The 24,968-nt window shown below is 41.3% G+C and overlaps 1 long non-coding RNA gene across 3 annotated transcripts in view; it reads left to right on the forward strand.

The window, feature by feature from the left end:
• Positions 1–21,342, forward strand: part of LOC127307237 (uncharacterized) — a 75,176-nt gene extending 53,834 nt beyond the window's left edge. The window contains exons 1-3 of one of the 3 annotated variants that reach the window (XR_007855343.2): positions 19,877–20,058; positions 20,621–21,110; positions 21,325–21,342. This is a non-coding gene — a long non-coding RNA (uncharacterized lncRNA). Of the gene's footprint in view, positions 1–19,876; positions 20,059–20,615; positions 21,111–21,324 lie in introns of those variants that run through there. The other 2 variants (XR_011747315.1, XR_011747314.1) reach the window with 2 other exon arrangements.
• The last annotated feature ends 3,626 nt before the right edge of the window (positions 21,343–24,968 follow it).

Below are 24,968 nucleotides of genomic sequence, written 5' to 3' on the forward strand. Positions count from 1 at the left end.
TGTCGTGATTTTTTTTGCTATATAATCCCCCGGATCCCCAGAGGTCCGTATATCGTTTTCTTGTCGTGTTTTGTTTCGATCTGTTTTCTGCCAGGATCTGTTTTTGATCTAGAAGCACCATGGTCTCCAACAACAAGGGCAAGGGGCTTTCGGAGGAAGATATTCAAGATCCCGAGTTGAAAGAAGAAATCAAGGAGGAAGTGAAGGAGATGTCATCAAGAGAGTGGCAAACTGTGAGGAGTAAGCCAATCTTGGTGGGATCGGTTAACACTGGACGTTCTTTTTCCCATAACTTGCAGGGACCTTTACCACCTGCTCCTATCCTCAACTCTTTCCCTGCTGTGGAGGAAGCATTACGGGTTACCGATGAGTTTTGTGATCAATACCGTGTTCTGAGAAGGGAAGTGGAGATACTTCAGGAGGAGAACAACCGACTTCGCAGGATGCTAGAGCGGTTCCTCACTCCCATCGGGGTCGTTCCACCATCACCGCCGAAGGAGTAATTCATCATAGGTATTGGCATCCCCTTGGTTTGTTCCAAGCTTGGGGGAGTGCCGCGGTATCACATCATCACTATCTTTTATCTTTTTACTATCAAGTAGTGTCATATCATGAATAGGGAAGTTATCATATAAGATGGTTTGCAATGTGGAAGTATCTCTCTCTTTAGATTGGTTATCTATGTATCCCTTGGTGTGAGTTATCGTTATGGAATATTAATGAGAAGTTTTATCATTTACTTTTTTGCACACCTTATTTTAGTTTGCAATTGCTGCTATATGATTGATCTTGTTGTTAGTATTGGTATCACTTTGGGAGCATCAAGTAAATCTATTTGGTTTTGGCAAATGATACGTCTCAAACGTATCTATAATTTCTTATGTTCCATGCTACTTTTATGATGATACTCACATGTTTTATACACATTATATGTCATTATTATGCATTTTCCGGCACTAACCTATTGACGAGATGCCGAAGAGCCAGTTGCTGTTTTCTGCTGTTTTTGGTTTCAGAAATCCTACAAAGGAAATATTCTCGGAATTAGACGAAATCAACGCCCAGGGGCTTATTTTTCCACGAAGCTTCCAGAAGACCGAGGGAGAAACGAAATGGGGCCACGGGGCGCCGCCACACTAGGGCGGCGCGGCCTAAGGGGGGCCCGCGCGGCCCTAGCATGTGGGGCCCCCATGACTCCTCCGACTCCGCCCTTCCGCCTACTTAAAGCCTTCGTCGCGAAACCCTCTGTACCGAGAGCCACGATACGGAAAACCTTCCAGAGACGCAGCCGCCGCCAATCCCATCTCGGGGGATTCAGGAGATCGCCTCCGGCACCCTGCCGGAGAGGGGAATCATCTCCCGGAGGACTCTTCATCGCCATGATCGCCTCCGGATCGATGTGTGAGTAGTTCACCCCTGGACTATGGGTCCATAGCAGTAGCTAGATGGTCGTCTTCTCCTCATTGTGCTATCATGTTAGATCTTGTGAGCTGCCTATCATGATCAAGATCATCTATTTGTAATGCTACATGTTGTGTTTGTTGGGATCCGATGAATATTGAATACTATGTCAAGTTGATTATCAATCTATCATATATGTTGTTTATGTTCTTGCATGCTCTCCGTTGCTAGTAGAGGCTCTGGCCAAGTTGATACTTGTAACTCCAAGAGGGAGTATTTATGCTCGATAGTGGGTTCATGCCTCCATTGAATCTGGGACAGTGACATAAAGTTCTAAGGTTGTGGATGTGTTGTTGCCACTAGGGATAAAACATCGATGCTTTGTCTAAGGATATTTGTGTTGATTACATTACGCATCATACTTAATGCAATTGTCTGTTGCTTGCAACTTATTACCGGAAGGGGTTCGGATGATAACCTGAAAGTGGACTATTTAGGCATAGATGCATGCTGGATAGCGGTCTATGTACTTTGTCGTAATGCCCTGATTAAATCTCATAGTACTCATCATGATATATGTATGTGCATTGTTATGCCTTCTTTATTTTTCAATTGCCCAACTGTAATTTATTCACCCAACATGCTATTTATCTTATGGGAGAGACACCACTAGTGAACTGTGGACCCCGGTCCATTCTTTACATCTTAAATACAATCTACTGCAATTGTTCTTTACTGTTCTTCGCAAACAAGCATCATCTTCCACACTATACGGTTAATCCTTTGTTTACAGCAAGCCAGTGAGATTGACAACCTCACTGTTACGTTGGGGCAAAGTACTTTGATTGTGTTGTGCAGGTTCCACGTTGGCGCCGGAATCCCTGGTGTTGCGCCGCACTATACTCCGTCACCAACGACCTTCACGTGCTCCTTGACTCCTACTGGTTCGATAACCTTGGTTTCATACTGAGGGAAAACTTGCTTCTATACGCATCACACCTTCCTCTTGGGGTTCCCAACGGACGTGTGTCAATTGCACGCATCAAGCACTTTTTCTGGCGCCGTTGCCGGGGAGATCAAGACACGCTGCAAGGGGAGTCTCCCACATCCAATCTCCTTACTTTGTTATTGTCTTGCTTTACTTTATTTTATTTACTGCTTTGTTTGCTCTTATATCAAAAACACAAAAAAAATTAGTTGCTAGCTTTACTTTATCTACTATCTTGTTTGCGTTCTCTATATTAAAAACACAAAAAAATTAGTTACTTGCATTTACTTTATTTAGGTTGCTTTATTTACTACTATTAAAATGAATACTCTTGAAAACACTAAGTTGTGTGACTTCCCTAGCACAAATAATAATGATTTCCTATGCACGCCTATTGCTCCACCTGCTACTGCAGCAGAATTTTTTGAAATTAAACCTGCTTTACTGAATCTTGTTATGAGAGAGCAATTTTCTGGTGTTAGTTCTGATGATGCTATTGCCCATCTTAATAATTTTGTTGAACTTTGTGAAATGCAAAAGTATAAGGATGTAGATGGTGATATTATAAAACTGAAATTGTTTCCTTTCTCATTAAGAGGAAGAGCTAAAGACTGGTTGCTATCTTTGCCTAAGAATAGTATTGATTCATGGACTAAATGTAAAGATGCTTTTATTGGTAGATATTATCCTCTTGCTAAAATTATATCTTTGAGAAGTAGCATAATGAATTTTAAGCAATTAGATAATGAACATGTTGCTCAAGCATGGGAGAGAACGAAATCTTTGGTGAAGAATTGCCCAACCCATGGACTAACTACTTGGATGATCATCCAAACCTTTTATGCCGGACTGAATTTTTCTTCGCGGAACCTATTGGATTTAGCTGCTGGAGGTACTTTTATGTCCATTACTTTGGGGGCGGCTACAAAGCTTCTTGATGATATGATGATAAATTACTCTGAATGGCACACGGAAAGGGCTCCACAAGGTAAGAAGGTAAATTCTGTTGAAGAAACCTTCTCCTTGAGCGATAAGATTGATGTGATTATGTCTATGCTTGTTAATGGTAGATCTAATGTTGATCCAAATAATGTTTCTTTAGCTTCATTGGTTGCTCAAGAAGAGAATGTTGATGTGAATTTCATTAAGAATAATAATTTCAACAGCAATGCTTATAGGAATAATTCTGGTAACAACTATAGGCCATATCCTTCTGCTAATAGTAATGGTTATGGTAATTTTTATGGGAATTCTTACAACAATAATAGGAATGTACCCTCTGGTCTTGAAGCCATGCTTAAAGAATTTATTAGTACACAAACTGCTTTTAACAAATCTGTTGAGGAAAAGCTTGATAAAATTGATATTCTTGCTTCTAAGGTTGATAGACTTGCCTCTGATGTTGATCTTTTAAAATTGAAAGTTATGCCTAATAAGGATAATGATAATAAGATTGTTACTACAGCAAACGCCATACAAGTTCGAATTAGTGAAAATATTAGATTAATGGCTGAATTGCATGCTAGGTGGGATAGAGAAGAAAACGAAAAACTTGCTAAAGAGAATAATGTAGCTAAAGTTTGGACTATTACCACCACTAGTAATGTTGATGCTTCACATGTTCCTAAACCTCCTACTATCAATGGTAAAATAATTGGTGTTGGCAATGTTTCTACTCCTAGTGCAAAGCGTGCAAAATTACCTGAAACTGCTAAAACTGCTGAAACTGCTTGTGATAAAACTGCTGAAATTTTTCAAAATATTGGGGACAATGATCCCATTGTTGTAGATCATAATGGTTTAGATTTTGATGATTGTCATATCTCTGAAGTTATAAAGTTCTTACAAAAACTTGCTAGAAGTCCTAATGCTAGTGCTATAAATTTAGCCTTTACAAAACATATTACAAATGCTCTCATTAAAGCTAGAGAAGAGAAATTAAAACTTGAAACTTCTATTCCTAGGAAGTTAGAAGATGGTTGGGAGCCCATCATTAAGATGAGGGTCAATGATTTTGATTGTAATGCTTTATGTGATCTTGGTGCAAGTATTTCTATTATGCCTAAGAAAATCTATGATATGCTTGACTTGCCACCATTGAAAAATTGTTATTTGGATGTTAATCTTGCTGATAATGCTATGAAGAAACCTTTGGGGAGAATTGATAATGTACGTGTTATGGTTAACAATAACCTTGTCCCCGTTGATTTTGTTGTCTTGGATATTGAATGCAATGCATCTTGTCCCATTATATTGGGAAGACCTTTTCTTCGAACTATTGGTGCTACTATTGATATGAAGGAAGGTAATATTAAATATCAATTTCCTCTCAAGAAAGGTATGGAACACTTCCCTAGAAAGAGAATGAAGTAACATTATGATTCTATTATTAGAACAAATTATAATGTCGATGCTTCATCTCTTGATAATACTTGATTCACACTTTCTGCGCCTAGCTGAAAGGCGTTAAAGAAAAGCGCTTATGGGAGACAACCCATTATTTTAATACAGCACTTTTGTTTTATATTTGAATCTTGGAAGTTGTTACTACTGTAGCAACCTCTCCTTATCTTTATTTTATTGCATTGTTGTGCCAAGTAAAGTCTTTGATAGCAATGTTGATACTAGATTTGGATTACTGCGTAGAAACAGATTTCTTACTGTCACGAAATTGAGCAGCCCCGTCTGTATATAACTCATAAAATTCTGCCAATTTACGTGCGTGATCCTAAGATATGTACGCAACTTTCATTACATTTGAGCATTTTCATCTGAGCAAGTTAAGTGCCTCTGTAAAATTCGTCTTTATGGACTGTTCTGTTTTGACAGATTCTGCCTTTTATTTCGCATTGCCTGTTTTGCTATGTTTGATGGATTTCTTTGTTCCATTAACTTTCAGTAGCTTTGTGCAATGTCCATAAGTGTTAAGAATGATTATGTCACCTTTGAATATGTGAATTTTTGATTATGCACTAACCCTCTAATGAGTTTGTTTCGAGTTTGGTGTGGAGGAAGTTTTCAAGGGTCAAGAGAGGAGGATGATACAATATGATCAAGAAGAGTGAAAAGTCTAAGCTTGGGGATGCCCCCGTGGTTCATCCCTGCATATTTCAAGAAGACTCAAGCATCTAAGCTTGGGGATGCCCAAGGCATCCCCTTCTTCATCGACAACTTATCAGGTCACCTCTAGTGAAACTATATTTTTATTCAGTCATATCTTATGTACTTTACGTGGAGCGTCTGTTTGCTTTTGTTTTTGTTTTTGTTTGAATAAAATCGGATCCTAGCATTCTTTGTTTGGGAGAGAGACACGCTCCGCTGTTTCGTATGAACATATATGTTCTTAGCTTTATTCTTAATGTTCATTGCGAAGGTTGAACTACTTCGTTCATTGATATATGGTTGGAAACGGAAAATGCCGCATGTGGTAATTGGTATAATGTCTTGAATAATTTGATACTTGGCAATTGTTGTGCTCATATAGATCATGTTTAAGCTCTTGCATCATGTACTTTGCACCTATTAATGAAGAACTACAGAGAGCTTGTTAAAATTTGGTTTGCATGATTGGTCTCTAGAGTCTAGATATTTTCTGGTTAAGGTGTTTGAACAACAAGGAGACGATGTAAAGTCTTATAATGCTTACAATATGTTCATATGTGAGTTTTGCTGCACCGTTTTATACTTGAGTTTGCTTCAAACAACCTTGCTATCCTAGCCTTGTATTGAGAGGGAATTCTTCTCGTGCATCCAAATCCTTGAGCCAAAAACTATGCCATTTGTGTCCACCATACCTACCTACCACATGGTATTTCTCTGCCATTCCAAAGTACATTACTTGAGTGCTACCTTTAAAATTCTATTCTTTGCCTTTACAATACATAGCTCATGGGAAAATAGCCTTAAAAACTATTGTGGTGAAGAATATGTACTTATGTATCTTATTTCTTAATAAGTTGCTTGTTGTGCGGTAACCATGTTTCTGGGGACGCCATCAACTTTTACCTTTGTTGAATATCATGTGAGTTGCTATGCATGTTCGTCTTGTCTGAAGTAAGGGAGATTTTCATGATCAAATGGTTTGAGTATGCATATTGTTAGAGAAGAACATTGGACCGCTAACTAAAGCCATGAATCATGGTGGAAGTTTCAGTTTGGACACAAATCCTCAACCTCTTATGAGAATATTATCTGTTGTTAAATGCTTAAGCATTAAAAGAGGAGTCCATTATCTGTTGTCTATGTTGTCCCGGTATGGATGTCTAAGTTGAGAATAATCAAAAGCGATAAATCCAATGCGAACTTTCTCCTTAGACCTCTGTACAGGCGGCATAGAGGTACCCCTTTGTGACACTTGGTTGAAACATATGTTATGCAATGATAATCCATGTTAATCCAAGCTAATTAGGACAAGGTGCGGGCACTATTAGTATACTATGCATGAGGCTTGCAACTTATGGGATATCTTATACATAACACATATGATTTATTACTACCGTTGACAAAATTGTTTCTATGTTTTCAAAATGAAAAGCTCTAGCACAAAAATAGTAATCAATGCTTCCTTCTGCGAAGGGCCATTCTTCTACTTTATTGTTGAGTCAGTTTACCTATTCTTTCTATCTTAGAAGCAAACACTTGTGTAAACTGTGTGCATTGATTCTTACATGTTTACCTATTGCACTTGTTATATTGCTTTATGTTGACAATTATCCATGAGATATACATGTTGAAGTTGAAAGCAACCGCTGAAACTTATATCTTCCTTTGTGTTGCTTCAAAGCTTTCTACTAAGAATTTATTGCTTTATGAGTAACTCTTATGCAAGTCTTATTGATGCTTGTCTTGAAAGTATTATTCATGAAAAGTCTTTGCTATATGATTCAATTGTTTACTCATTGTCTTCATCATTTCTTCGAATCGCTGCATTCATCTCATATGCTTTACAATAGTATTGATCAAGATTATGATAGCATGTCACTTCAGAAATTATCATTGTTATCGTTTACCTACTCGAGGGCGAGTAGGAACTAAGCTTGGGGATGCTTGATACGTCTCAAACGTATCTATAATTTCTTATGTTCCATGCTACTTTTATGATGATACTCACATGTTTTATACACATTATATATCATTATTATGCATTTTCCGGCACTAACCTATTGACGAGATGCCGAAGAGCCAGTTGTTTTTTTCTGCTGTTTTTGGTTTCAGAATCCTACAAAGGAAATATTCTCGGAATTGGACGAAATCAACGCCCAGGGGCTTATTTTTCCACGAAGCTTCTGATACGTCTCCGACGTATCGATAATTTCTTATGTTCCATGCCACATTATTGATGTTATCTACATGTTTTATGCACACTTTATGTCATATTCGTGCATTTTCTGGAACTAACCTATTAACAAGATGCCGAAGTTCCAGTTGCTGTTTTCTGCTGTTTTTGGTTTCAGAAATCCTAGTAAGGAAATATTCTCGGAATTGGACGAAATCAACGCCCAGGGGCCTATTTTTCCACGAAGCTTCCAGAAGTCCGAAGACGAGACGAAGAGGGGCCACGAGGCAGCCAGAGCATAGGGCGGCGCGGCCCCTGCCCTGGCCGCGCGGCCCTATGGTCTGGGCCCCTCGCGCCGCCTCTTGACCTACCCTTCCGCCTACTTAAAGCCTCCGTGACGAAACCCCCAGTACCGAGAGCCACGATACGGAAAACCTTCCAGAGACGCCGCCAACGCCGATCCCATCTCGGGGGATCCAGGAGATCGCCTCCGGCACCCTGCCGGAGAGGGGAATCATCTCCCGGAGGACTCTACGCCGCCATGGTCGCCTCCGGTGTGATGTGTGAGTAGTCTACCCCTGGACTATGGGTCCATAGCAGTAGCTAGATGGTTGTCTTCTCCCCATTGTGCTATCATTGTCGGATCTTGTGAGCTGCCTAACATGATCAAGATCATCTATCTGTAATTCTATATGTTGCGTTTGTTGGGATCCGATGAATAGAGAATACTTGTTATGTTGATTATCAAAGTTATATCTATGTGTTGTTTATGATCTTGCATGCTCTCCGTTACTAGTAGATGCTCTGACCAAGTAGATGCTTGTAACTCCAAGAGGGAGTATTTATGCTCGATAGTGGGTTCATGCCTGCATTGACACCTGGGACAGTGACAGAAAGTTCTAAGGTTGTGTTGTGCTGTTGCCACTAGGGATAAAACATTGATGCTATGTCTAAGGATGTAGTTGTTGATTACATTACGCACCATACTTAATGCAATTGTCTGTTGCTTTGCAACTTAATACTGGAGGGGGTTCGGATGATAACCTGAAGGTGGACTTTTTAGGCATAGATGCAGTTGGATGGCGGTCTATGTACTTTGTCGTAATGCCCAATTAAATCTCACTATACTCATCATGATATGTATGTGCATGGTCATGCTCTCTTTATTTGTCAATTGCCCAACTGTAATTTGTTCACCCAACATGCTGTTTGTCTTATGGGAGAGACACCTCTAGTGAACTGTGGACCCCGGTCCAATTCTCTTTACTGAAATACAATCTACTGCAATACTTGTTCTACTGTTTTCTGCAAACAATCATCTTCCACACAATACGGTTAAACCTTTGTTACAGCAAGCCGGTGAGATTGACAACCTCACTGTTTCGTTGGGACAAAGTACTTTGGTTGTGTTGTGCAGGTTCCACGTTGGCGCCGGAATCCCTGGTGTTGCGCCGCACTACATCCCGCCGCCATCAACCTTCGACGTGCTTCTTGACTCCTACTGGTTCGATAAACCTTGGTTTCTTACTGAGGGAAACTTGCTGCTGTACGCATCACACCTTCCACTTGGGGTTCCCAACGAGCGTGTGCTTTACGCGTTATCAAGCTAAATTTCTGGCGCCGTTGCCGGGGAGATCAAGACACGCTGCAAGGGGAGTCTCCACTTCTCAATCTCTTTACTTTGTTTTTGTCTTGCTTAGTTTTATTTACTACTTTGTTTGCTGCACTAAATGAAAATACAAAAAAAAATAGTTGCTAGTTTTATTTTATTTGTTATCTTGTTTGCTATATCAAAAACACAGAAAAAAAATTAGTTACTTGCATTTACCTTACTTGATTCATCATGTTTCCTTTTAATTTTACCACAAAAGACATACCGGTAGGACGTGGGTCTATAGTTGGGAGAAATAATATAGAAGAATTTTTCAATCATGTTAGTACCATTGAAAATTTTGAAGATAGACACTTGGTAGACCTTGCGCCTACTTATGAAATTGCTGCTGCGCATTTAGTTCGCCTGTTGGAAACTAAATTTGTTAATCTTAATCCTATAATCCAACACATGTTTCTCACACTTGGTGATATGGAAGAAGGGGAAAAGAAAGATTTTGTTTTAAAAACCCTTCTTAGAGAATTTGGTGGTCTAGCAAGAGAAGCTAGAAAGGTCTTTGCTAAATTTAATATGCTTGGTTCTCATACTAATTTTGTTAGTCTCCTTGAAAAGATAGACATGGATAGAATAAGATACACTAATAATATTGATGATGGAGGGGAGATCAAAGCACCAATACCATGTAAACTCTTAGCTATGAATGATGCACTAGAAAATAACTATGCTTGGCTTGTTCCTGAAAATTTGTTTGATGAGAGTAGCACGCCTAAGACTAATGAAAAGGGAGATGCTAAAACTTATGTATCTAATATGTTATGCCTGGTTGAGAAAACTCCGCACCCCGCTGAGAATGCACCACTCTTTGATAATATTTGATACACACTTTCTGCGCCTAGCTGAAAGGCGTTAAAGAAAAGCGCTTATGGGAGACAACCCATGTTTTTACCTACAGTACTTTGTTTTTATTTTGTGTCTTGGAAGTTGTTTACTACTGTAGCAACCTCTCCTTATCTTAGTTTTGTGTTTTGTTGTGCCAAGTTAAGCCGTTGATAGAAAAGTAAGTACTAGATTTGGATTACTGCGCAGTTCCAGATTTCTTTGCTGTCACGAATCTGGGTCCACCTCCCTGTAGGTAGCTCAGAAAATTAAGCCAATTTACGTGCATGATCCTCAGATATGTACGCAACTTTCATTCAATTTGAGCATTTTCATTTGAGCAAGTCTGGTGCCATTTTAAAATTCGTCAATACGAACTTTTCTGTTTTGACAGATTCTGCCTTTTATTTCGCATTGCCTCTTTTGCTATTTTGGATGAATTTCTTTGATCCACTAATGTCCAGTAGCATTATTCAATGTCCATAAGTGTTAAGAATGATTGTGTCACCTCTGAATATGTTAATTTTTATTGTGCACTAACCCTCTAATGAGTTGTTTCAAGTTTGGTGTGGAGGAAGTTTTCAAGGATCAAGAGAGGAGTATGATGCAACATGATCAAGGAGAGTGAAAGCTCTAAGCTTGGGGATGCCCCGGTGGTTCACCCCTGCATATATCAAGAAGACTCAAGCGTCTAAGCTTGGGGATGCCCAAGGCATCCCCTTCTTCATCGACAACATTATCAGGTTCCTCCCCTGAAACTATATTTTTATTCCATCACATCTTATGTGCTTTTCTTGGAACGTCGGTTTGTTTTTGTTTTTTGTTTTGTTTGAATAAAATGGATCCTAGCATTCACTTGATGGGAGAGAGACACGCTCCGCTGTAGCATATGGACAAGTATGTCCTTGGTTTCTACTCATAGTATTCATGGCGAAGTTTCTCCTTCGTTAAATTGTTATATGGTTGGAATTGGAAAATGATACATGTAGTAATTGCTATTAATGTCTTGGGTAATGTGATACTTGGCAATTGTTGTGCTCATATTTAAGCTCTTGCATCATATGCTTTGCACCCATTAATGAAGAAATACATAGAGCATGCTAAAATTTGGTTTGCATATTTGGTTTCTCTAAGGTCTAGATAATTTCTAGTATTGAGTTTGAACAACAAGGAAGACGGTGTAGAGTCTTATAATGTTTTCAATATGTCTTTTATGTGAGTTTTGCTGCACCGGTTCATCCTTGTGTTTGTTTCAAATAAGCCTTGCTAGCCTAAACCTTGTATCGAGAGGGAGTACTTCTCATGCATCCAAAATACTTGAGCCAACCACTATGCCATTTGTGTCCACCATACCTACCTACTACATGGTATTTTCCGCCATTCCAAAGTATATTGCTTGAGTGCTACCTTTAAAATTTCATCATTCACCTTTGCAATATATAGCTCATGGGACAAATAGCTTAAAAACTATTGTGGTATTGAATATGTAATTATGCACTTTATCTCTTATTAAGTTGCTTGTTGTGCGATAACCATGTTCACTGGGGACGCCATCAACTATTCATTGTTGAATTTCATGTGAGTTTCTATGCATGTCCGTCTTGTCTGAAGTAAGAGCGATCTACCACCTTATGGTTAAGCATGCATATTGTTAGAGAAGAACATTGGGCCGCTAACTAAAGCCATGATCCATGGTGGAAGTTTCAGTTTTGGACATATATCCTCAATCTCAAATGAGAAAATTATTAATTGTTGTTACATGCTTATGCATAAAAGAGGAGTCCATTATCTGTTGTCTATGTTGTCCCGGTATGGATGTCTAAGTTGAAGAATAATCAATAGCGAGAAATCCAATGCGAGCTTTCTCCTTAGACCTTTGTACAAAGCGGCATAGAGGTACCCCTTTGTGACACTTGGTCAAAACATGTGCATTGTGATGATCCGGTAGTCCAAGCTAATTAGGACAAGGTGCGGGCACTATTAGTATACTATGCATGAGGCTTGCAACTTATAAGATATAATTTACATGATACATATGCTTTATTACTACCGTTGACAAAATTGTTTCATGTTTTCAAAATCAAAGCTCTAGCACAAATATAGCAATCGATGCTTTTCCTCTATGGAGGACAATTCTTTTACTTTCAATGTTGAGTCAGTTCACCCATTTCTCTCCACCTCAAGAAGCAAACACTTGTGTGAACTGTGCATTGATTCCTACATATTTGCCTATTGCACTTATTATATTACTCTATGTTGACAATATCCATGAGATATACATGTTACAAGTTGAAAGCAACCGCTGAAACTTAATCTTCTTTTGTGTTGCTTCAATGCTTTTACTTTGAATTATTGCTTTATGAGTTAACTCTTATGCAAGACTTATTGATGCTTGTCTTGAAGTGCTATTCATGAAAAGTCTTTGCTTTATGATTCACTTGTTTACTCATGTCATATACATTGTTTTGATCGCTGCATTCACTACATATGCTTTACAAATAGTATGATCAAGATTATGATGGCATGTCACTCCAGAAATTATCTGTGTTATCGTTTTACCTGCTCGGGACGAGCAGAACTAAGCTTGGGGATGCTGATACATCTCCGACGTATCGATAATTTCTTATGTTCCATGCCACATTATTGATGTTATCTACATGTTTTATGCACACTTTATGTCATATTCGTGCATTTTCTGGAACTAACCTATTAACAAGATGCCGAAGTGCCGATTCTTTGTTTTCGCTGTTTTTGGTTTCAGAAATCCTAGTAAGGAAATATTCTCGGAATTGGACGAAATCAACGCCCAGGGGCCTATTTTTCCACGAAGCTTCCAGAAGTCCGAAGACGAGACGAAGAGGGGCCACGAGGCAGCCAGAGCATAGGGCGGCGTGGCCCCTGCCCTGGCCGCGCGGCCCTATGGTCTGGGCCCCTCGCGCCGCCTCTTGACCTACCCTTCCGCCTACTTAAAGCCTCCGTGACGAAACCCCCAGTACCGAGAGCCACGATACGGAAAACCTTCCAGAGACGCCGCCAACGCCGATCCCATCTCGGGGGATCCAGGAGATCGCCTTCGGCACCCTGCCGGAGAGGGGAATCATCTCCCGGAGGACTCTACGCCGCCATGATCGCCTCCGGTGTGATGTGTGAGTAGTCTACCCCTGGACTATGGGTCCATAGCAGTAGCTAGATGGTTGTCTTCTCCCCATTGTGCTATCATTGTCGGATCTTGTGAGCTGCCTAACATGATCAAGATCATCTATCTGTAATTCTATATGTTGCGTTTGTTGGGATCCGATGAATAGAGAATACTTGTTATGTTGATTATCAAAGTTATATCTATGTGTTGTTTATGATCTTGCATGCTCTCCATTACTAGTAGATGCTCTGGCCAAGTAGATGCTTGTAACTCCAAGAGGGAGTATTTATGCTCGATAGTGGGTTCATGCCTGCATTGACACCTGGGACAGTGACAGAAAGTTCTAAGGTTGTGTTGTGCTGTTGCCACTAGGGATAAAACATTGATGCTATGTCTAAGGATGTAGTTGTTGATTACATTACGCACCATACTTAATGCAATTGTCTGTTGCTTTGCAACTTAATACTGGAGGGGGTTCGGATGATAACCTGAAGGTGGACTTTTTAGGCATAGATGCAGTTGGATGGCGGCCTATGTACTTTGTCGTAATGCCCAATTAAATCTCACTATACTCATCATGATATGTATGTGCATGGTCATGCTCTCTTTATTTGTCAATTGCCCAACTGTAATTTGTTCACCCAACATGCTGTTTGTCTTATGGGAGAGACACCTCTAGTGAACTGTGGACCCCGGTCCAATTCTCTTTACTGAAATACAATCTACTGCAATACTTGTTCTACTGTTTTCTGCAAACAATCATCTTCCACACAATACGGTTAATCCTTTGTTACAGCAAGCCGGTGAGATTGACAACCTCACTGTTTCGTTGGGACAAAGTACTTTGGTTGTGTTGTGCAGGTTCCACGTTGGCGCCGGAATCCCTGGTGTTGCGCCGCACTACATCCCGCCGCCATCAACCTTCGACGTGCTTCTTGACTCCTACTGGTTCGATAAACCTTGGTTTCTTACTGAGGGAAACTTGCTGCTGTACGCATCACACCTTCCACTTGGGGTTCCCAACGAGCGTGTGCTTTACGCGTTATCAGCTTCCAGAAGACCGAGGGAGAAACGAAGTGGGGCCACGGGGCGCCGCCACACTAGGGCGGCGCGGCCTAAGGGGGGCCGCGCGGCCCTAGCGTGTGGGGCCCCCGTGACTCCTCCGACTTCGCCCTTCCGCCTACTTAAGCCTTCGTTGTGAAACCCTCTGTATCGAGAGCCACGATACGGAAAACCTTCCAGAGACGCAGCCGCTGCCAATCCCATCTCGGGGGATTCAGGAGATCGCCTCCGGCACCCTGCCGGAGAGGGGAATCATCTCCCGGAGGACTCTTCATCGCCATGATCGCCTCCGGATCGATGTGTGAGTAGTTCACCCCTGGACTATGGGTCCATAGCAGTAGCTAGATGGTCGTCTTCTCCTCATTGTGCTATCATGTTAGATCTTGTGAGCTGCCTATCATGATCAAGATCATCTATTTGTAATGCTACATGTTGTGTTTGTTGGGATCCGATGAATATTGAATACTATGTCAAGTTGATTATCAATCTATCATATATGTTGTTTATGTTCTTGCATGATCTCCGTTGCTAGTAGAGGCTCTGGCCAAGTTGATACTTGTAACTCCAAGAGGGAGTATTTATGCTCGAGAGTGGGTTCATGCCTCCATTGAATCTGGGACAGTGACAGAAAGTTCTAAGGTTGTGGATGTGCTGTTGCCACTAGGGATAAAACATCGATGCTTTCCCTAAGGATATTTGTGTTGATTACATTACGCATCATACTTAATGCAATTGTCTGTTGCTTGCAACTTAATACCGGAAGGGGTTCGGATGATAACCTGAAAGTGGACTATTTAGGCATAGATGCATGCTGGATAGCGATCTATGTACTTTGTCGTAATGCCCTGATTAAATCTCATAGTACTCGTCATGATATATGTATGTGCATTGTTATGCCTTCTTTATTTGTCAATTGCCCAACTGTAATTTGTTCACCCAACATGCTATTTATCTTATGGGAGAGACTGTTGACCGCCAAAAGCCACCGGCGGGCAGCGGCGAATCAACACAGGTAGAGCCGGGAAGAGCCTAAAGCTGCGGCTGGCTGAGACCCCTCCGAGCGACGGCCCGCAATGCTCTTCTGGTCACACGCGGCGATGCGAAGTGCAAGGGCGTGCCACCTGACCTATACCTGGTCAGGAAGGTGATGGGGATGCCTCGCTTAGGTTCCTGCATGGCATACACGTAAACATTTAAATACGAGCCTCGATCGGCTCTCAGGTTATCCTGTGAATCGGCTCAAAGAGCCGATCCACCCATGATCCGTACGGGGTGCACGAATACTTGGTGATCCTGCTTGATCAAGATATAGCTAATGAGATCTACGACGATTTAGGGTTTTCACCGCATAATCGGATCATCCTACTCCAGGTTGGGCCTCGCGGCCACGCACGGTGCTCATAAGCCGATCCTAAACAAGGCCACAAAACCAACATGAATGTTGATCCTCGGAACATCCTGTTTAGGACTTGCGAACGCCACCCTACGTGCCACTGGATCCTCCCCCCCTTTGTAAGGCCTAACTATTGCAGATATTAAACTAATCCTTGCATAACAAGGAGCAATCGTAACGGATCAGATCTACTAGATGATGAACAAGCAGGGTGCCGCCCCCACACCTGAGATAGGCGTGAGGGCGGCTAGACATGCAAGGGTTGCACTACGTAAGCATGTTATACGAAGAACTATGCTAACCCTAACACATCTATGATAACTACGTTGCGCGCCATCAAAGATGCTTCAGTACGCGCAACGCATGAACAACGTGGGGCTTGTGCTGCCTAGATCGCAAGATGCGATCTAGGCAGCATGTCGCTTACCTGATTGAAACCCTCGAGACGAAGGAGTTGGCGATGCGCCGAGATTGGTTTGTTTTGGGGTGAACGTTGTGTTGTTGTTTATTCCATAAACCCTAGATACATATTTATAGTCCAGGGGACTTTCTAACGTGGGAATATCCCACCGTGCACGATACAAACTCTAACTTTTGATCTAAGATAAAATCTACTATAATTAAAGATACACGGGCAATCTAGCCCAAATTCTCCGTGCAAGGCCGCTTCAGAGATCTTCCACGTGTAGTCTTCCAAGCCCATCTCTCGTACGGCCCACCTCTGGATTTGTCCAAAATCTGGTGATAACACATGCCCCACTAGTGAACTGTGGACCCCGGTCCATTCTTTACATCTGAAATACAATCTACTGCAATTGTTCTTTACTGTTCTTCGCAAACAAACATCATCTTCCACACTATACGGTTAATCCTTTGTTTACAGCAAGCCGGTGAGATTGACAACCTCACTGTTACGTTGGGGCAAAGTACTTTGATTGTGTTGTGCAGGTTCCATGTTGGTGCCGGAATCCCTGGTGTTGCGCCGCACTACACTCCGTCACCAACGACCTTCACGTGCTCCTTGACTCCTACTGGTTCGATAACCTTGGTTTCATACTGAGGGAAAACTTGCTTCTATACGCATCACACCTTCCTCTTGGGGTTCCCAACGGACGTGTGTCAATTGCACGCATTAGCAAACTTAGCATTTGTCAATAGCAACAACACTTTGAGTTTAAGTAGAAAAGAGGAAATATATGTAGATATGTTAGTTCATTATCTTTCTTTCTTGATTAACTATGAGCTTAGTGTTCTGAAGTTAAAATTGTTTGTGCTTACAAGTAAAATGCATGATTGTTTCTATCACATGTATATTTGTTTGTTTCCCTCAACTCTTATGCTTGCTAACTAACCTTGCTAGCCAAAGACCTAAACTGAGAGGGAATGCTTCTCGTGCATCCAAACCCTTAAACCAAACCTATGACATCAGTGTCCACCATAATTACCTATTATGTGGTATTTTGCGCCATTCCAAGTAAATACTTCATGTGCTACCTTTAAACAATTCAAAAGTTATTATCTCTTATTTGTGTCAATGTTTTATAGCTCATGAGGAAGTATGTCGTGTTTTATCTTTCGATCTTGTCATTTACTTCTGACAGACTTTCACCAATGGACTAGTGGCTCATCCGCTTATCCAATAATTTTGCAAAAAGAGCTGGCAATGGGGTTCCCAGCCCCAATTAATTAATTAACTTGCATTAATAATTCTCTTCACATGCTTTGCCCTGATCTATCAGTAAGCAACTTAATCTTGCAAATAGACACTCCTCCATGGTATGAGAATGTTGGAAGGCACCCGAGGATTCGGTTAGCCATGGCTTGTGTAAGCAAAAGGTTGTGAGGAGTGTCATCAATAATGAAACTAAATACATGTGTAAACAAAAGAGAAGAGGGATGATCTACCTTGCTGGTAGAGATAACGTCCTTCATGGGAGCCGCTCTTGAAAGTCTGGTTGATAAGGTAGTTAGAGTGCCCACTACCATTCGTTGACAACAACAAACACTTCTCAAACTTTACTTTTATGCTCTCTATATGATTTCAAAACTTAAAAAGCTCTAGCACATGATTTGATCCCTGCTTCCCTCTGCGAAGGGCCTATCTTTACTTTTATGTTGAGTCAGTAAACCTATTTCCCTCTATCCTAAGCAAGCAATTGAGTTGTTGTGATCCAACCATTTATATTGTGATCTATTTAATCGTGCCTATTATTCTTCCTTGCTTCGGTACAAGTTTTATCTGAATGAATATAGCTTTGAAAGTTATCAATGATTATGAGGAGATTATTATGATTGAGTATGCAAGTTTTGCCATATAAGCTTTAATATAAGAGCGCTGCTCGATAGATAAGTACAATCTGTCAATTGTTCTCTGACCAAGAACGAAGTTTGCCATCACCAATTATGATTTTCTATGTACCTTTATTTGTGATTTCCTTCTACTTGTTTCAAGTTGAATTATATGAGGAAGTTGTTCACTAGAATGTCTTGTGTGAATTGATATGATGCTTCTTGTCCTTATTTTATTTATCGACTCTTCACTCCATAAACATGTGGTCTTGTTTACTGAGTTCAGTTTTGCTTGGGGACAAGCGAAGTCTAAGCTTGGGGGGAGTTGATACGTCCATTTTGCATCACTATTTTATATCATAATTTGTTGTTATTCATTGATATATTTCATATTTAGAGATGATACTTATGTTATTTCACCTATTTTGCATGTTTCATGATTATTGGAGAATCATTCACCGGAGTCAGGATTCTGCTGGAAAAAGCACCGTCATAATGCAATATTTCTGGAGATCAATAATTGACGGAAATTACACCGAAGATCTTATTTTTCCAGAAGAATGAGCCAGCCAAAAGGAGGAGCCGAGGAGGGCCGCCATGGGCCCCCCATAGGCCGGCGCGGGCTCCACCCTGGCCGCGCCGCCTTGTGGGGAGGGGGCCCATAGCCCCTCTCGGCCTCCTCTCTTTCGCGTACTTCATCTACCCGAAAACCTAAGGCACGGAGAATAATCACGGAGAGACACAGCCGCCTCTGCGGGGCGGAAAACACCAGAGAGAAAAAAGCTCTCCGGCGGGCAGAAATCCGCCAGGGAAATTCCCTCCCGGAGGGGGAAATCGACACCATCGTCATCGTCATCGAGCTGGACTTCATTGGGATCATCATCACCATCATCTCCACCATCGACACCGCCATCTCCACCGCTGCACCTCGTCACCGCTGTAACATCTAGGGTTAAATCTTGATTGTCTCATAGGGGAAACTCTCCCGGTGTTGATTACTCCTTGTTATTGATGCTATTGAGTGAAACCATTGAACCAAGGTTTATGTTCAGATTGTTATTCATCATCATATCACCTCTGATCATGTTCCATATGATGTCTCATGAGTAGTTCGTTTAGTTCTTGAGGACATGGGTGAAGTCCAAATGTTAGTAGTGAACTATGTTGACTAATATTCAATGTTATGATATTTAAGTTGTGGTGTTATTCTTCTAGTGGTGTCATGTGAACGTCGACTACATGATACTTCACCTTTATGGGCCTAGGGGAATGCATCTTGTATTCGTTTGCTAATTGTGGGGTTGCCGGAGTGACAGCAACCTGAACCCCCGTTGGTATATCGATGCAGGAGGGATAGCAGGATCTCAGAGTTTAAGGCTGTGGTTAGATTTATCTTAATTACTTTCTTGTATTTGCGGATGCTTGCAAGGGGTATAATCACAAGTATGTATTAGTCCTAGGAAGGGCGATGCATTAGCATAGGTTCACCCACACAACACTTATCAAAACAATGAAGATTAATCAGCTATATGAAGCGAAAGCACTAGACTAAATTCTCGTGTGTCCTCAAGAACGTTTGGTCATTATAAGTAAACAAACCGGCTTGTCCTTTGTGCTAAAAAGTATTGGTCCACTCGCTGCAACTATTACTCTCGCATTTTATTTACTTGTACTTTATTTATCTGCTATATCAAAAACCCCTGAATACTTGTCTGTGAGCATTTACAGTGAATCCTTCATCGAAACTGCTTGTCAACACCTTCTGCTCCTCGTTGGGTTCGACACTCTTATTTATCGAAAGTTCTACGATACACCCCCTATACTTGTGGGTCATCAAATAGCATCCCTTCTTTCCCATTTTGCTAGCTCTGAATTCAAGGTCCCAAATCAAGGTTTGGTCTATCTTGATTATCTCTTGTTGAGTTGCTTTCTGCTTTACTACTTCATTCTTGTTCCTAGGGTGTGTTGCATGTTGGTGTGGTCTGAATACACAATTTAGGTGCTGCTTTGGACCAGTAAAATGGTGCGTGTGCAACCTTGCCAAGCTTCATGCTCTATATGATTTAAAGATTGATGGAAAAATTAAGAATCCATATCTAATTATCTGGTAGATGTGGAGATGTTAGCGGAAGTTAAGATGCCCAGTGCATTTTTAAGGATTTTAATATTCATAATTTACTTGATGATTATGTTTGAATACTTGCAGATTTCGGACTTAGTTAGCCTAGATTAATTATTGTCATGTCTTTCTATCGGTTATCAGGATTAGTGCTTTTGGTGGTCAAATTTGGCAAGAACACAAAGAAGGCTGAGTTGGTGATGGCCCCTTAGGAGAGTGGCACTGGTAACAGGAAGCTTCTATGACGTCGAAGAGGGTGTTGAGCAACCCACAGGTAATGTAGCTTACAGAACTGTATTTGTGGCCTTACAACATGAATTTACCTAGCCAATATTTAAATAGTTTGATCTGTATAAGATTATTTACAAAAGTTTGATTACTTACCTTATTGCGGAACTATATTAAAAGTGTAGATCTGTTTTAGTTGTCAGTTCTCTCAACCTGTGTTTGCCTCATGCAAGGGAAGGTCTTGATTTCAGAGCGCGGTGGAGGCTTGCCGGACGGCCGGCATGCCTAGGAGATGCGGGTAAAGCGGCACCACGGGGCTGAGGTTCGGCTTCTCCCTCCTCTCTTTCTCTGTCTCTTCCTCTTTGTCTATCTCTCTCTCATCTCTCTTTCTCGTTTCTCTCTTCTTTTCTGGTGGATGAGGGCACAACTACAGGGAACGGGGGCCAGATGCTTCGGAGGAAAGGGTGCGGTGGGTTGAGGACGTTGGTGGACTACTGGATGCCTAGAAGGAAGGAAGAAGGACCAGTGGCATGGCCTCAACGGGATGAGGAGAAGGCGGATTCCGGCATGGCATTCACGATTGGATTTTCTTCTCAGTACCTTCGCTTCCATGGGTGTTTGTGCTGGCTCATGTTGCGATGGATTACGTCTGGCTTACAACAGGCGCCTGCAGCCCTGTTTCCCCAATGAAATCAGGTTCCAGTGAACTAGGTGGCTGCATCCACAAGGTAGTATGTAGGACCTTAATTTGTTAATTCATTGTAGATGCTTTGTCGATTCCAGTTAGAGGTTATTCCAGATCAATGTATCAGAGTTTGCCATTTACTCTATGATGCCTGATTTGCAGGACTTTGTTGTATTACTTTTTTCCTCCTACTGTTTCCTTTTATATGTCTTGATAAGATATTGGCTCTCCTGATCCACATGCTATACATGATGTAGGTACTGAGTTAGCCGGTTGATGGCGTGTAACTCACACGTTCGTTGGGAACCCCAAGAGGAAGGTATGATGCGCACAGCAGCAAGTTTTCCCTCAGAAAGAAACCAAGGTTTATCGAACCAGGAGGAGCCAAGAAGCACGTTGAAGGTTGATGGCGGCGGGATGTAGTGCGGCGCAACACCAGGGATTCCGGCGCCAACGTGGAACCTGCACAACACAACCAAAGTACTTTGCCCCAACGAAACAGTGAGGTTGTCAATCTCACCGGCTTGCTGTAACAAAGGATTAACCGTATTGTGTGGAAGATGATTGTTTGCAGAAAACAGTAAAACAAGTATTGCAGTAGATTGTATGCGATGTAAAGAATAGGACCGGGGTCCACAGTTCACTAGAGGTGTCTCTCCCATAAGATAAAAGCATGTTGGGTGAACAAATTACAGTCGGGCAATTGACAAATAGAGAGAGCATAACAATGCACATACATGTCATGATAAATATAGTGAGATTTAATTGGGCATTACGACAAAGTACATAGACCGCTATCCAGCATGCATCTATGCCTAAAAAGTCCACCTTCAGGTTATCATCCGAACCCCCTCCAGTATTAAGTTGCTAACAACAGACAATTGCATTAAGTATTGCACGTAATGTAATCAGTGACTACATCCTTGAACATAGCACCAATGTTTTATCCCTAGTGGCAACAGCACATCCATAACCTTAGAGGTTCTTGTCACCCCTCCAGATTCACGGAGACATGAACCCACTATCGAGCATAAATACTCCCTCTTGGAGTTACTAGCATCAACTTGGCCAGAGCCTCTACTAATAACGGAGAGCATGCAAGATCATAAACAACACATAGGTAATAACTTGATAATTAACATAACATAGTATTCTCTATCAATCGGATCCCGACAAACACAACATATAGAATTACAGATAGATGATCTTGATCATGTTAGGCAGCTCACAAGATCCAACAATGAAGCACAATGAGGAGAAGACAACCATCTAGCTACTGCTATGGACCCATAGTCCAGGGGTGAACTACTCACTCATCACTCCGGAGGCGACCATGGCGGTGAAGAGTCCTCCGGGAGATGAATCCCCTCTCCGGCAGGGTGCCGGAGGAGATCTCCAGAATCCCCCGAGATGGGATTGGCGGCGGCGGCGTCTCAGTAAGGTTTTCCGTATCGTGGCTCTCGGTACTGGGGGTTTCGCGACGGAGGCTATTTGTAGGCGGAAGGGCAGGTAAAGAGGCGGCACGAGGGGCCCACACTATAGGTCGGCGCGGCCAGGGCCTGGGCCGCGCCGCCCTAGGGTGTGGCCACCTCGTGGCCCCACTTCATCTCCTCTTCGGTCTTCTGGAAGCTTCGTGGCAAAATAGGACCCTGGGCGTTGATTTCGTCCAATTCTGAGAATATTTCTTTACTAGGATTTCTGAAACCAAAAACAGCAGAAAACAGCAACTGGCTCTTCGGCATCTTGTTAATAGGTTAGTTCCAGAAAATGCACGAATATGACATAAAGTGTGCATAAAACATGTAGATATCATCAATAATGTGGCATGGAACACAAGAAATTATCGATACGTTGGAGACGTATCAGCATCCCCAAGCTTAGTTCTGCTCGTCCTGAGCAGGTAAAACGATAACAAAGATAATTTCTGGAGTGACATGCCATCATAACCTTGATCATACTATTTGTAAACATATGTAATGAATGCAGCAATCAAAACAATGGTAATGACATGAGTAAACAAGTGAATCATAAAGCAAAGACTTTTCATGAATAGTACTTCAAGACAAGCATCAATAAGTCTTGCATAAGAGTTAACTCATAAAGCAATAAATCAGAGTAAAGGTATTGAAGCAACACAAAGGAAGATTAAGTTTCAGCGGTTGCTTTCAACTTATAACATGTATATCTCATGGATAATTGTCAACATAGAGTAATATAATAAGTGCAATATGCAAGTATGTAGGAATCAATGCACAGTTCACACAAGTGTTTGCTTCTTGAGGTGGAGATAAATAGGTGAACTGACTCAACATGAAAAGTAAAAGAAAGGTCCTTCAACGAGGAAATCATCGATTGCTATATTTGTGCTAGAGCTTTTATTTTGAAAACATGAAACAATTTTGTCAACGGTAGTAATAAAGCATATGAGTTATGTAAATTATATCTTACAAGTTGCAAGCCTCATGCATAGTATACTAATAGTGCCCGCACCTTGTCCTAATTAGCTTGGACTACCGGATCATCGCAATACACATGTTTTAACCAAGTGTCACAATGGGGTACATCCATGCCGCCTGTACAAAGGTCTAAGGAGAAAGCTCGCATTTTGGATTTCTCGCTTTTGATTATTCTCAACTTAGACATCCATACCGGGACAACATGGACAACAGATAATGGACTCCTCTTTAATGCATAAGCATGTGGCAACAATTATTATTCTCATATGAGATTGAGGATATATGTCCAAAACTGAAACTTCCACCATGAATCATGGCTTTAGTTAGCGGCTCAATGTTCTTCTCTAACAATATGCATGCTTAACCATAAGGTGGTAGATCTCCCTTACTTCAGACAAGACGAACATGCATAGCAACTCACATGATATTCAACAAAGAATAGTTGATGGCGTCCCCAGAAACATGGTTATCGCACAACAAGCAACTTAATAAGAGATAAAGTGCATAAGTACATATTCAATACCACAATAGTTTTTAAGCTATTTGTCCCATGAGCTATATATTGCAAAGGTGAATGATGGAATTTTAAAGGTAGCACTCAAGCAATTTACTTTGGAATGGCGGAGAAATACCATGTAGTAGGTAGGTATGGTGGACACAAATGGCATAGTGGTTGGCTTAAGGATTTTGGATGCATGAGAAGTATTCCCTCTCGATACAAGGTTTAGGCTAGCAAGGTTATTTGAAACAAACACAAGGATGAACCGGTGCAGCAAAACTCACATAAAAGACATATTGTAAACATTATAAGAATCTACACCGTCTTCCTTGTTGTTCAAAACTCAATACTAGATATTATCTAGACTTTAGAGAGACCAAATATGCAAACCAAATTTTAGCATGCTCTATGTATTTCTTCATTAATGGGTGCAAAGCATATGATGCAAGAGCTTAAACATGAGCACAACAATTGCCAAGTATCACATTATCCAAGACATTATAGCAATTACTACATGTATCATTTTCCAATTCCAACCATATAACAATTTAACGAAGAAGAAACTTCGCCATGAATACTATGAGTAGAAACTAAGGACATACTTGTCCATATGCAACAGCGGAGCGTGTCTCTCTCCCATACAGTGAATGCTAGGATCCATTTATTCAAACAAAACAAAAACAAAAACAAACCGACGCTCCAAGCAAAGCACATAAGATGTGACGGAATAAAAATATAGTTTCAGGGGAGGAACCTGATAATGTTGTCGATGAAGAAGGGGATGCCTTGGGCATCCCCAAGCTTAGACGCTTGAGTCTTCTTAGAATATGCAGGGGTGAACCACCGGGGCATCCCCAAGCTTAGAGCTTTAACTCTCCTTGATCATATTGCATCATACTCCTCTCTTGATCCTTGAAAACTTCCTCCACACCAAACTCGAAACAAC

Source organism: Lolium perenne, chromosome 6 (genome assembly GCF_019359855.2).
Source record: "Lolium perenne isolate Kyuss_39 chromosome 6, Kyuss_2.0, whole genome shotgun sequence".
NCBI classification, from domain to species: Eukaryota; Viridiplantae; Streptophyta; class Magnoliopsida; order Poales; family Poaceae; genus Lolium; species Lolium perenne.